General features: G+C 38.2%; 1 protein-coding gene and 1 pseudogene across 1 annotated transcript in view; both read left to right on the forward strand.

Moving 5' to 3' along the window:
• Window positions 1-15,575, forward strand: part of LOC124637815 (protein yippee-like) — a 128,873-nt gene that overhangs the window by 25,799 nt on the left and 87,499 nt on the right. The gene's annotated exons all lie outside the window — the stretch shown is intronic.
• LOC124637528 lies at window positions 1,016-3,778 on the forward strand (annotated as a pseudogene).

The following is a 15,575-nucleotide window of genomic DNA, read 5'->3' on the forward strand; positions in this document are numbered from 1 at the left end:
GATTCCATTGTGCACATAAGATTGAGTACATCCACTGAATTAAATTGTCTGTGAAAGACAATTCACAGTGTTCACTTTTTGGAACCTTGCAAAGTTGCAATTAAGTAGTGTCTAACTTCTTATAAGAGCTTGCAAAGACCCATTTCCTCTCATCTCTCATCATCATATGACCCTTACACCACATACATAGCAAATCCTACACGTGTCCATATACCTATAGATAGATAGATACATAAGTAGGTACGTATATGTATCTAACAACGACGATGTCTTTGTAAACAAGCCAATGTCTGAAACGAGCAAATAACGAGCGGTTATGTGCCGTGTAATGAACATTCAGGATATTATGCAGTGCCATTATAGGCACGCATAGAGGAATGAGGAGTGGTATGACAGCAATTATGAGTGGCTTCCTTTTTATGGTGTGGTTTTAAGAGACCGGGGAAATTGGATGGGTTTGCAGGAATTTTGAAATCAGTGTTAAATTTTTAATGAATTGCTTAGGTTGTGTATGTTTTTAGAGGCTGTACATCTAAACCTTCTAGTAACAACTTACTGAAATATTTTAAACATTTTCAATGTCGCGCAAGCCTAGGTCGAAAACCTTCACCACTTTATTTAAAAAAATAGTCTTAAAAAGTATAAAGTCCGGGTAACTGGGTTGAGGAGGTCAGATTGGCAGTCGCTCCCTGTAAAACACTGATACTCAGCTAAATCCGGTTAGACTGGAAGCTGACCTCGACATAGTTGGGAAAAAGGCTCGGAGGATGATGATCAGTTTTAAAGTGTCAGCTGTAGTCAGTATCCTAGCACCAGAGGCACTGTCGTGTAATGAACATTCAGGATATTATGCAGTGCCATTATAGGCACGCATAGAGGAATGAGGAGTGGTATGACAGCAATTACGAGTGGCTTCCTTTTTATGGTGTGGTTTTAAGATTGGGGGAAAATTGGATGAGTTAATAGGAATTTTGAGAGGTATTGGAGCTTGGGGAGAAGTTGTTTGAATCTCAACATGCAGGTACTGTCTCACTAAGAATGGACAGAGGCATGAGAGCATACAGAAGAAAATCATTGAAAATATTATGTTTGAACTGTATCCATCGCGTGGGTCCAGATCGAAAACCGGTGCCATATAGTTAGCCTGTATATTAGATTTGTTGTAGTTAAATTTTTATTTCGAAAATTGTTCTTATTTTACAAGAATGCTCATCTTTGTTGCTTAGCTTGCCCATTCATTGCTTCGTTTCATTTTAAATCCGGCTCTCAATGCGTTGTTTTTCGTACGCTTACATAAATCTCTGAAAAGAGAGATCAACAAATCCGAACAATAGGACCTGATTAAGTTACTGCGAACAAGAAAGCTAAATAATAATTTCCAAATACACCCACTAATGACAGCCTAATAAATTACCGGAGGGCAATACACCACTTCAATCACTGCCTTAGAGCACTTAATCAACCGGAGACACCATGGCCTTGCCTTCCTCTGCCAAAGGATACTAGACCACCGGTCATACTCATACGTATGCGTCAAGTTTATGCTTGTGTTTGACAATTTTTTCGTGTAATTTTGTCGTGTGCATGTCGATGGGATCAAAAATGAACGACTGAGTTATCACTATTTGTTGCGTTGCCTCCCCATCTCCACCACTGGTAAACTTTGCTGTAACTCTCAAACCTTTTCGCATTGAGCACGGCTGGCGGTTCCTGTTGGTTCGATGATCTAAGGTCTCTACCGTGGGCGTTATCCTAACTTCGACGTATAGTTCGTGACATATGATTCACAAGTAACCTTTCATTATGTCCGAAATAGAAAACTATCATTATCCAGTGAAAGCAAAGTGACGGTATGACGCACGTATGTCTATCAAATATAAATGTTACTCATTCTTTCGACAATGTTCAGGAATTTTGTATAAACCTTCCATTAGGCGGAATTCGTGGTTGATACCAAGAACTTTGAGCTGTCTTTCAAAGTGACTGAAATCTGAAGGTGATTGTTGTTTTGTATTCAGATTTGTGATGGCTTGGTAGAATGTTACTTTTCATATTCTTCAGTAGGTACAATTCTGCAACTTCTCTGGCGTCTTATTCATGTCTGTTGCTCTGGTACTTGGCTTAATCCTGCAAAACACTTCAACAGAAGTAGAAGTATATAACAATATAAAAATCTTACTCAATATTCATAAAGCTGAAGAGCTGGATTGATTGTTGATTTTCATCAACTACAGCACTTATTTATTTGACAAATTACCATTAGATAACTCATTTATCAATTAAGGCTATAGGCTTCTTTTTATCCAGGTGTGCGAAGTAGCTAATTCCAATGAGACGCGAATCAAACTGCTGACAACAGCGAATTTAATATAAGGTATTCCTCCCAAAAACCCTCTGTATTTAAAATTCTAAACCTTTCGTATCTCACTGGCCAGTTGGCAACAGACCACATAAATCAAATCCCGGTGCAATTACGCCTGCTATACGACAGTGGAATGCATATCATTCCATCAGTCCAGTGCCATACGCGGTCGAGTACGGACGCGTTTGCGCTGCACTGTATGAATTTTAAATTCGCGAATTGCGCGGCTATAGCCGCTGCCCGGTTTTCGCTATGAGTGCACAAACGCTCATAGCCAACGAAGTGTTGGCATTTATTAAACATGCCATCGACTACATGGACGAGGTTAGCATCTTGCAGATCTGCAAGACCTCGTTCAAGGAAGATGAAATTAGCAGTGCTAAATTGCTGCTTTTCACGACGCTTGGCAAAGTTAGCCAGATGCCGTCTCGTCGAAGGGATGGCACAGAGAAGAGTCTCCAAGACATCGTCACGCTGTTGAAGGAGACCGACCCGGACGACGTGCCCGATTTCGTGGCGAAGGACCTGCACAAGCTTCCTCCCGTCACGTTCGACCACGTAGATGTCACCAGGCTGCTGAAGGACATTACACTCCTGAAGCAAAGCCAGGCCGAGATGCAGCATCAGCTGGAGGTGTCCAACAACACCATCAGTGATCTACGGGCAGAATTAGTAGCATTGCGCAATGCAATTTCTGCAAGTAGGTCACCTACCGACGGCGACAGAAATGTGAACACGCGTCGCGGGGCGCAAAATGCCTCCATCTGCAGTTTCGAGTCGGCGGGCTCGAATGCGTCACCTACTGCCGAGAATGCATGCGTTGCAACGTGTGCCGCCGCCGTCCCTGCCTCGACATCGGTAGAGACGATGACTCGTGTAGGTTCGTCAACCCCCAAACGAGCCTACGCAGCAATTGTAGCCGCTAAGAAGCCTGTTGAGTCACAAAACTCGCAGGTTAAAATAGCGGATACCACAAAAGGGGGTAAGAAGAGCCGATCGAAACCAAACCAGGTTTTGAGAAGGCAGGGTCCCAAGGTCGACACGTGCGACAAGGATGGTTTCGTCAAGGTCGAGAAGAGGAAGAAAAAGAAACCTCCTTGTCGGAACCAGTGCGGTACTGCGCTGGCGGGGCCCAATATGCTGCTGCGTCCAGCTATTCCGACGACGCAGCTGTACGTGTCCAGGCTGCACCATTCCACGAAGGTTGAGGAGGTCGTGGAATATCTGCGCGTGAAGACCAGCTGGACCTTGAGGGTCGTGAGGTTGGAACCGCGTCACAACACAAATTTTAACTCGTTCGTGGTGCGTGTTCCGACACAAGGTCTCGAGAAGGTCCTCAAGGAAGATTTTTGGCCGAAGGGTGTTCTGTACCGCCGGTTTCGTGGCCGGCTACGTGACACCAGTCAGCGTAACACGACGCCGACACATCGTGTGCATTAGTTTTAAGAATATTTGTTATGTATTTATAGTATGTTTAAGTTTTTATAGATATAGTATTGTATATATATATTGATATGGTGAATTTTTATGTATTAGTTTATAAGTATTGTAATGTACGATATATGTGTATTTGTATTTTTATGGGCCCTAGTTGCCTGAAATAAAGGAATAAATAAATAAATAAATAAAAAATTGTTGCTAGTTGTCATCCAATAGCAGTTCTGGTGTATTTATAGGAGGTATGACGCAAAACTTAGGAAGATGCACTCCGTTTGATGCAGGTGGGAAGACAGGTGTGATGGGGTAGGAATGTTTTGAATTAAGATCACTGAGATTTTATTAATGGAATTCTTTGGTGATTTTAAAAATGGAGTGAGAGATAAAAATATTATAAATTATAGTGCTTATCAAAACGATCCTGATAATAGAGATTCTATTATACTCTGTACATTGAATTCAATTGCAAATTACCAAACAATAAATAATAGAAAGTCTGCAGTAGTAAATAATCACGAGGAAACAAGAATTTACGGAAAAGATAATAAATCTCAAAAAGAAAAATGCTTTTGGGAATTGGGACTGTGAATTATTAAATACGTTAGCCACCTCAAAACAGAGATGCGTAGTTAGTGTACCTATGTAAAGAATGAGCAAAAAATCTAAAGCTCCCGAGCACACTGGTTAATAACTTAATTACTATATACAGAATAGGAAATCGCGTGAAAAGTTCCCATCAATTAAAAACCGTACATAATTCTTACGGCTTTTCAAATAAGGCGGGAATTACATATCTGGCAAGACATGATGAGTAACCTCTTTTGTGCAGTAAAACAAAGAACCGTACGCAGTTTATATGTGAATCATTTGATGACGAGAATATGGACGACGTTGCCCGAGGACGAGTTTTCATGTGTATTTGAATATTTCCTCGAAAAATGATTGATTGTGCGCTTAATTAAAAACTAAGACAGATATTTTTTTAAATTGATGTTTCCGACATATAAGTAGTAGAGAAAAACTATCACGTCGAAAAATAACTGGCTCTTGTCTATCTACACATGTATCATACTTTTCTTTCGATTCAGTATGTTCCAAACCTACGTACATTTACCTAAGTGTATTTATGATGTAAATAAGTATTTTAGTTTCAGAATCTTCTATCTAGTGTATCAATTCAAATTATTTATAGCAAATTCGATGCAAATCTATACAATAAAATCCAAATTTAAAATACTTTTAAAATTAAATAACCTACCTAAATGTTAAATTTTTAAAATGCTTTTAAAAATAAATTACCTACATAACACCTGTCGCTGATTTTAAGTACCAGGCGACCATAAGTATGTAGAATCGGCCGGCAACTGAACATTTAAATTAACGTTCTAACAAGCTATTTAAAAAATAAACTAGAAATGTTACATAGAAAAAACATTAAGAAAATGTGTGTTCGGCGTTTTCCTCAAATACTTGCGTCGAGGTAATTCCTTATTGTACGTTTGTATGTTTAATTAGTATCTAATGTTTATCGAGTAATTAAAAGTGGTTGGTTTCTTGTTATCGTTTCAGGCGTAAATTCTCCTTGTGACGAAATAAATTGCACAAAGACAATTGCGCACGAGGTTGAATCTAATCGCATGTATTGTCTTCAACTTCAACCAATATAGTTCTTTTTACAGGTTGAATGCGAAAATGTTTGTTTCAGAAGAACTTATACCGAAAACGAAACCGATTTTATTTCGAAAAAGTATTGTGCTAAGTCTAAATTAAGGTTCTATTCCTAGTTCAAACTAAATGTTACAAAAATTGTTGTGAATTTTTTTTGCGACAATTTCAGATCCTTTCCAATGCAAATTGTATGTAGGTGCAGGCTCTTCTGGAATTTAAATCAGAATTCTGACATGATGGTATATCATCATTCAAGTCGCAAAAGACCGCTTTAGTAACGACTGAACATAACCGTATAAAACCGCTTCCCACTAGAATCCAACTTGTGAATACTAAAGAAAATTTGCATATAAAGGGCGTGGTCTTATTACTCCAATTTAGTTGTTATACGACTGCTTCGGGCCGAAGTAATCCAGTGAACACTAAGGTCAATGCTCCTCCGTCCTCGGCGACCGTAATCAACAGATTCACTGTCCACGACAATTACATAAATGGCTCCCACCTTACAGTATTTAAACAAACTACAATAATTATATTGTTCTGTAAACTAGGACGCGATTAGTAACAGACCATTACGCGAACCACTTTGCCTCTTTATTGAAGGAAGTTCGGCGAACAACGAAAATGTTCTTGCAGTGATAAATTATTTAAGTGGTACGTATATAAACGAGAAAAGGAGGCGTTTGCTGCGTTTGTGAAATAGAAAACGCTTTTCCGTTTCACGATAAATTACTTACTTTGTTTGATTCTTGGTCGGATTTTTATGCTCCGAGCTAGAGGAGAGGAATACAGAGAATTACAGGCCATTTCACCTGTAAGCCGCAGGGGCTGTAAAGGGAAGACGTGTAGCGTTCAGGAAATAAAATATGAACAATAAAGTTAAAGCAAATTAATCCTGCTTTTGTTTTGAATTGTTTATACGGAAACTTCTCATTAAAAATACAGTTTTTAAACGAATTTTAGCTCACACGTGAGGATTAGTCTCGTCTCTGTCTCACAGACAGGTACCAGGATAACATGAACGGGTGGAGATTTGCAAAGATAGGTCTGGCGGTGGCAGGAGGGATGCGGGCGGCGGCGACCTAGGCCGAGAGGTCAACTCGGGTCGTGTTCCAGTTAACTAGGTCACAGACTGCTTGTGTACCGATGGGTACCAAAATAAACCGCTCTGCAAAACACGATGCTCACAAGCCAACGTTGGTTTGAAATGCTCGATAAATAACGGTTTCGAATGTTATTTAGTATTGTAGTATTTATTTATATCAATCTGCATTATTAAACGAATGGTGTTTTTGTTTCAGGTATGTTTCTAATCCGAAGATTGGAGCGCTCGAGACGAAAATGGTGAACGGATTATGCAACAAAGAGTTTTCATTGCATTTGGAACGCTTTTGAGCAACGTTCTAAGTTTCATTCAATTTATTTTTACAACTTGATCCTTTTTATCGTTAAATTCGTGATGGACTTCGGATGAAGTGTAGTGAATTTTAGATGCATCTCTTCCATTTTATGTATGTTTGGCACTTTTTAGCTGAAGTACCTATTTTAAGCCATTATATTTAGGAAAACCTATAGAACAGTGTACGCTCTGTCTATCCTTTAGTTAATCTTGACTTATGCAACAGGACTGCCATTTTAATTTAACCATTATTATTTCTGACGCCATGTCAGAAACTGCAATTTTCTTTTATGACAAAATGCTGATCAAGCCAGCGCTTCGTCTCCATTTTATTCATCTTTTTATTGCTTTAACGAACCAGGATAGCAGACAACCAAGGAGTTCGTTTACTCCTCGCTCAAAGACAATGCAATGTGGCGAGGGAGGTACTTGCTTTATGAATGTGAATACCGAATACTTTTTATCTTTTGCGGAACAAAAAGTAGCGAAGCGTTTTTGCTTTAGTAAAAGGGTGCAACCCGAGTTGTTTTTGTTTTATTCAATTTCAGAATTTCATTTTTGTGTGTTTGTGAAAGGAAACGTTTTTTGGTCCTTTATGTACTTCTTCATAACTTTTGGTTATTTTCATGCTTTGGAAATTGTATTCAAAGATTCGTATTCAGAACGCTATCAGTTATTCTTGTAAAAACGTTAGCTGTTTGTTTGAAAATGTGCATAAGTTTTCCACTTTTGCAACTGGCGACTAGCAGCCCTTTCAACAAGCAAAAAAAGTTACGTCATCGTCTCTCAAAATGGCAAAGCAAAGAACAAAAGCTCGCCACGCTAAGACAAAAGAGAATCAATAAGTACCAGGCTCGCATAGGTCGAAGAAAGTATATTGAAACGGTTCGTCAACAGAGATGCAGGGCGAGGGCACCGGGTCAACAGTCTACGCTAAATATAGGTCGCGATCTCGCGAGCTTGTCTGCAAACATTCTTTATTGCAATGTTTTTATGGTTTCGAAATTAGAATTACTCTTGCGAGTTCATGCGCTCCTGGTATTTCGTTTGGGTTTAATTATGTTTTGTTGATGGGATATTTGCTACGTAAAGATATGTTTTTGAATAATATTTTTGAACTAAGCGAAATAACTGCGTATTTTGTTTTATACCTTATTTACCTATCTCGTATCATTTCATGTAAACGTGGTCTCAATGTATTATACAAATATTAGTCATCAAATCCTAGGACAGCCGTTATCTTTAAAATAATAGTGAGAGATGGGAAGAGTTAATTTTGTTCTGCATATTCATATTTACATTTATTTTGTAAATACATAAGTTCATATGATTTTCTAAAGCTTAAATAAGATCAAATAAGACCTGTTTACATATGAAATTCATAGCAGCACTCAGCCCAACTTACTTCTGAATAAATCACCAACATTTAAGAACACAAATTTGAAAAACCAACGTAAAAAACGCTTTTCATTCCGTAAAAGTATTTTCGGCGTTGCGGGATGCGTTTCGTTCAAAGGAAAAAGTGTATTATAAAACACTGCACTGAACTGGTTTCAGTGACACGGCCCCATTAAAACTGACCCAGTTAATCTCACTAACTGGATGAACGAAGTATTTAGACCCATAGATAGATAGATAGATAGTCTTTTATCTATCTATCAGCTGATACCTATCTGTTTTGAACAATGAAAACAATGTTATAAAGTCGAATTTTATGTAGCTTACCATATATTTGCATATATTCTTAGATCTTTCTTAGAGCGATTTCAGCAGACTCTATAATGAACTACAACCACTAAAATGTATCCCATAGGCGCATGTTATTCTGATGTATGCTGTAGCTATAATACAGCCCAGTTTCAATCAAAATCCGTTTAATAGTTTTAATGTAAAAACGCAAACAGCCACAAATCCAAACTTAAATGTTCGTGATGTAATATTAGTGTATGTGACTTCATCCTCGTCTTTCTCTCTCACTCTCTTGAACTGGCCAAAAGTTACACAAACTGAGAAAACTTGCAAGTCCTGGTAGCAACGCATTAAGTTCAGTGATTTTGTCCGTAAAACCGTAACACGTATAAAGTTACTATCTACCATTTAGAATAATTAAAGCAACTTCATTTCGAGCACTTGTATATCACTTACAAATAAGGTTAATTCCTATGTAATTTAATCACTCTATCAACAGTAAAACCTACACTTTATCTATTACATATAATAAATCTGTAAAAAAACTGTGTCTGTACATTGAATATATTAAAAAAATAATAATTGGGTGGGGTTTAGAAACAGTAATGGAGCACAAATCCAAAAAAAAAAATCTGTCTGTATGTCTGTATGTCTGTATGTCTGTTTGTTTGTACACGCTAATCTTCCGAACTACTGAACGGATTCCAATGATTTTTTCTTTGTTGTATCAGTATTAAGCCTGGTCAACATATAGGCTATAATTTGTCTTCGAAACTTGAAGACCTGATGCAGAACTCCAACAGACCAACAAAACTATAAGAGATACAAAAATGGTGCCATGGCAAAAATTGTTTCATGTGATGAGCATTTTCAGCTGAGATAATAAATTTGAAGATCTGGAACACCTGATGTGGAACCCCAAGAGCCCAGCTTCTCTGTACCATATACAGGTATGATGTTTTAGCAAAAGTTGTTCAATTTGATACGCACTTTCTATTGACTTATACAAATTGAAGATCTAAAACACCTGATGTGGAACTCCAGGGGCCCAGCTAGACTATAGCATATGAAGATATGACGTTTTAGCAAAAGTGGTTCAATCTGATAAGCACTCTCTATTGACGTATAAACATCGAAGATCTGGAACACCTGATGTGGAACTTCAAGAGCAATACTACACTTGAAATGTATAGAAATGAATGTTATGAAATAGGTATGGCGAATCAAAAAAAAGTAATTAGTCCGTCTTTTAGATAACCCTAAAATAATGGACACGTATTTTTCTTTTCTCTCTCTCACAAACAAATAATAACGAAGATACAACACGCTTGAATTTTGTGTTAAGTCACTGCTTAGTACAAATTTTACATACCTAGACGTAGCGTTACGAGCCCCCACTCTCCGACTTTGTTGCGTTATATCTCATTATTATTTTGTATGTCTCTTCCAGACCTCGGGACCACAGAGTTCCGAATTTTTGGGAGGCAAACGTGGGGCCGAAGCCAACACGCTGAAGACCCTTTGAGACAACTTTAATGAAATGGTGACACAAAACCGACGATTATCCCTTTATACACTATAGAAATGAACCCAAGGACAATCCCCGATGGACGTCGTTAAAAAAAGACAATCCCCGGTTCTGTGCTAAACTATTGCTAACTATGGAGGAAAAGTACTTGAGCTATTGTGATGGGATGTTAGTGGATGACAATGTATTAGGTACATGTAAAAATGGCAGGTGGAGACTTGCCACCTCACTTACTGGGCCCCCGGGAACCAGTCACTGAATAGCAACAAGAGGGCAACAGGTACATGAGCGGCTGTAGGGTGAGGATACCTCGGTGGACTTTAAACGCTGATTACGCGCTCCCTGTGCTTACCATGAAGCACCTACCCTCCGAGCAGGGCTACTAATCCTGCTCTAGCGACTCCACTCTGGACGTCCAAACCAAGCCAGAGGCGTGAGACCTACCCCCGTCATGGTTCACTCCGACCGGCCGGAGATGGGGGACAGTATACTCTCCCTGGAAAACTCAGTATATATAGCCCCGCGGGGTCGCTACTCCCCGTCATCAGCCTCAGATGTCCTGCGGTACCTGTATCTCATTATTATTGTCGTTATTATCTCAAGAGCCTTTGTCCCAATTATGTTAGGGTCGACTTCCAGTCACGATGCAACTGAGTACCAGTGTTTTACAAGGAGCGACTGCCTATCTGACCTCCACAACCCGGTTACCCGCTCAACCCAACACCCCTTGGTAAGACTTACTGGCTTCTGACTACCCATAACGACTGCCAAGAATGTTCAATGACAGCCGGAACCTACAGTTTAACATCCCCTCCAAATAACGGTCATTGGTATCCAAAATATACGTAGAAAGTACATAAGAACTTAGAAAAGTTGCATTGGCAGGCACTTGCCAGACCTGGAATCAAAGCCGCACGCTCATACTTGAGAGATTGGTTCTCTACCCACTAAACCACCACGACTTCCACTAAGTCACCACGACTTTGTCATCTATTTAATGTTTTTTTACGTAATAATACGTGTACCTAATATTTTTGCCACTCACAACTTAAATGCGGACTAATTAGAATCACCACTTTTATCCCTATGGTCACGTCTATTGCGGTTCAGTTCTCAGCGTTTTGTTTAGTCTACTGTGCTTTTGCCGTTAAAGTACAAAAATTAAATATATGGAACGTTTCTAATGGTTATGCGTATTCCGTTGTTTCCAAGTCAACGGGCCCTTAAAATTCAATATCAGACTATTCAGATCTTTGATTTTGCTGACCCCGTAGTCGCTGGCATAAGGGACAGGATCCGCGTACGAAGTCGCGGGCAGAAGCTAGTATGTAATATGCAAGTTTACACTGCGGGGGACCAGAATAATTGTTTATTCAGTCTTTACGATTATCGATAAGCAGCTGATTTCAATATTCTATCTGATAGTTAATTTGATTACTAGGGATAGAATTTTGACATCAGGTACATACAAGTAATGTGTAGCTGGGGAGTTTGTTGCGGCACTTCTTCCCAGCAAAAACACGCAGGAAGTGGTGAAGGGTGGGCGTTTTGGGAGCTCTCTTTTGTAAATTTCTGACGCTCAAAAAGTGCCAAGCAGCCAAAGAATAAAGATTTTTAATTTGGAATGTCAAATCCCTATATATTGTGTATAGATAGATATAATATTGCAACAAGAAGTAAGGTTATCACCCACTGACTCGATACAATAAATCGATTCATAAGCAAAATTAAATTATGTAAATATCAGTGTCAATCACCTTCGTTATTAAAATATTCTAATTGGGTATGTTACAAGGAAAACCTTTGTTTGTTTGTATTTTTGTATATTGTATTCGAGAAATTATATCTGGGTGGCGGGCTGATAAAAATGGTATTGCAGGAAATATTGGTAAACAATAACTGCCTTTGCATTTATTATATTGTGCGTTTTTTGACAGCTTGTCTTGCTATTACGTTTACTGAGAGAAACATTCTTGATTCAAATCCCAGACGAATAGCTTTTAGGAGTAGCAGTCTGAAGCTTGTATTGGTATTTTTACATCGTTCAGCAAAATGTATGAGGTGTCCTTTAAATGGCCTAATGTCCTGTAGCCTGTAAGTGTGTCGAATGTGTCCCGATTAAAAAATAGAAGCATTTCTCGCAATTCTCACATGTAAAGATTTATTATATTTTTGGCTGACTATCCACAAAAATGTCGTCAACACTCTTGCCCCAAGTGACTTTTTTTCTATCCACAAAAAAAACAGCTGCCATATTTAATTCAAAAACCCTACATCTATCGTCAAACAAAAAACAGGAAAGTCTCCACACAATAAGTACTAATAATTTATCTCCACAAAGACCGTCACTTAGGACATTATACGCCAGCCTTTGTTGGCGCTTGTAACATTTCATCATAGACGTAAGTAGGGCGTTGCGTGCCTCAAACAAAGCAGGGAATTGATCGGGAGACATGGAAAACAAAATGAATAGCGGAGGTGCTATAACGGAAAATCTCCTAAGAAAGTAGCGCGCCAAGATGAGGGTGAGAGGGTGACGAGGAACGTTACTGTCTTCGCCCTTACGCCTTCTTTGGACCCGACCATTTTTTAAACCTAATACCAAAAGTCGTTGACAGATGTCTCAAAGAACCCGAACGCTACCTTTAGTTAACTCGTAACTGATCTTTGGTCATGCCCATCGTACATATTTGACCTAGAAGTAGGCGCCTGACCTACCTGTATTATGGCATCTCCGCTCATCTTTTCTTACTCCGTAATCGGGATACAATCGGGACGTTCTATAATGGCCTACATGTGCTTTGTGACTAATGATCCTGTACTAACCTTGTTTGCAGCGATGACATTGTAGAGCGCACTTCTTTTGTTCGTACTCAAGTTACACCTTTGTTCTTTCAGTTCTTTGTGAAAATGGATTTTTCACAAACAAGTTCGAATGTCCCTGCCCATACATAGTTATAAATACTCAAAACAAGTATGGGTCACCTGATTTCGTGAGCTAAAACATCTTTATTATAAAAAGGAATTTATGGATGATTTAAGGGTTTACCATACATTTTGCATTCAGTGTGATATAATATTTTAGTATGTCATGACATGTCTACATTTCCAGTACTGATTATTCAATAGAAAGTATCTTTAGATTTCCCCTAATGTCAAATTATGACGTTGACATATGGTTCATTTTGCAGCCAAAATTTTTTTAGACAAGTGTAAAACAGGGGTTTAAGTTTTTGAAGTAAGGCCACTAAGATCTGTGCTACAAACGTGCAACATAAATCGTAGGTGTGCGTAGACCGTATCAGATTACGTAGTAAAAGAAAGCTCGTAGCAAAAATTACGTAGCAAGTTTTAAGCTACGGTAGTGTGTGTACGTAGCAGAACATCGTACTGTTGTTAGTAGTGTAAGTAGTTTTTTGGCATATAAATGTTGAAACTCATATACATCATTTTCTAATATTATTTATTAATCTTAATAAAAACAGTATTATTAATCATTTTCTCGTACATATTTCAATAAACAAAATATTTCTTACCCTAAAAAAAAATTGAAAGTCTGGCATCTCTATATAATACAAGCATTTGTTAATAGAGGTGCGGTTTTCTAGGTACAATCTCAGTGGCAGAGGACAGACAGGTCGTTGACCCCGTCTCGGAGGGTCACGAAACGTCCCTAGTATTAGAGAGAGGTTAGTACTATGCCTTTTGGGACTGTCTCGTTTAGTTCATAATTTAAGGCCATAATGAATAACTGGGGTTAAGGTAGTGAGATAAATTAGGTGGTAAAGCCTTACTATTATAAATGTGTTAAAGTGAATTACAGTTTAGTCTTCGCGTTAAAGCAGCTGGAATAAATTTTGATAGGATTGTGATGATATACATATTTATTTTGGTATGGCGATAACTCCTCCTTTTAAAACTTCTTTTCACTTTGCTGGACGTAGTCCCTTAGAACGCTTGTAAAAAAATGTGTTTAGCAACTTCAGAACAAATGTCCCTTCTAGTGCAGTCGGGAAAAACATGTAGGTATACGTACTATATCGGTCCTTGCGATTGAGACAAAACTAATATTCCAAGAGCTGTGCGATTAGCGCTTCGAAATAAACTTTTCCCTATTGGTACTAGTACTAGTATTGGTACAAATTGTTTGTTAATCTCTTGCCACAAGTTATATACAAATAACTACTGAATTTAATAACATCAGGCGGAGTGTATGTTACAGCCGCACCTCAGTGGTTCACCGATGTAAACTTTATTTTCAGTTATATGTTGTACACGAATTAAACACGTTTTTGATGGAGTACAGCCACATTTTTAATTAATGTTTACGTTATGTTATTTATGACGTTGTTTGTACAACAGTATGTTTTTTTTGTTAATACGTTGTAAGTACTTAGTATGTACAATTATAAATAGTACAGGCCAGGCAACGGCATACAAATTCGCTTATGTTACTTACTAATACTATAAAAGAAGTAAACGATATTGCAGGGACATTTCATGAAAATTATTTTAACAAATGGAAGCGACGTCACTCGCGATTTTCAGTGGGTATATTATTCCGGACGCTGGAAAAACCTCAGAAAATAATCAGTTTAGCATAACTCAACCTTCACACTTAACATCAGTACTTTAGGTACCCGTTATAATGTCAAACGGGATACAAAAATATACAGTTGTAATGTCAATCAACTGGGTTAGCACGCTAATGACACACAAATGACATGTTGACGTGCCAAGCAAAGTTGGAGTCATTTGAGAGTCATTAATGTACTCGTTAGGTCAAGAATTATGCGTGGTCAGTTACACAAATGATAGAATCTTTCGTATTATTTTAATGAAGTCAATAAAAAAGTTTATTTAAGTAGTTCTAAGTCATCATAATTAAGCGGAGTAATTTAATGTTTCTTTTGAAGTTTTTTTTCTAAATTAAGGTTAGGTTATGTCGAGATACCACCGGTGACACACAAAAATGTTTTTACTGATCTTCTAGCTTAACATTAACAATTTGCGTGCGAACATGTCTAAAATATACCTACCCACCAAAACTGCTACCTTTTTACGCGATCACATGCAAGCAGAGGACCTCCGCCTATGCGTTAACATTTTTGCTCGCGTGCAAATGTGCGCCAACAATTTTTGTGGAATATCGCCATAACCATATCTTGTGGTTACTATTGATCTGACCATTTATTCATCACCATCATCATCCTCCTGCCCTTATCCCAATTTTATTTGGGGTCGGTGCAGTATGTTTTCTCCTTCCATACTCTTCTATCTACCGTCATCTTACGAGTATCTCATTGATCTGGCAAATTTTTATGTGAAAGTAGGTAATTCTGGCATTTACTCCATTGTTGGAAAATTCATAATGATATGATTACTTGTCTAATAAATCACCCAACAAATACCATTAAGTACGTAGTTGTCAAGCTCATGCGATTTTTCTTCAATTTCACAGTATGTAACATCAATCCTTCTAATCGCTCTGA

The sequence above is a fragment of the Helicoverpa zea genome, chromosome 16 (assembly GCF_022581195.2).
Source record: "Helicoverpa zea isolate HzStark_Cry1AcR chromosome 16, ilHelZeax1.1, whole genome shotgun sequence".
NCBI classification, from domain to species: domain Eukaryota; kingdom Metazoa; phylum Arthropoda; class Insecta; order Lepidoptera; family Noctuidae; genus Helicoverpa; species Helicoverpa zea.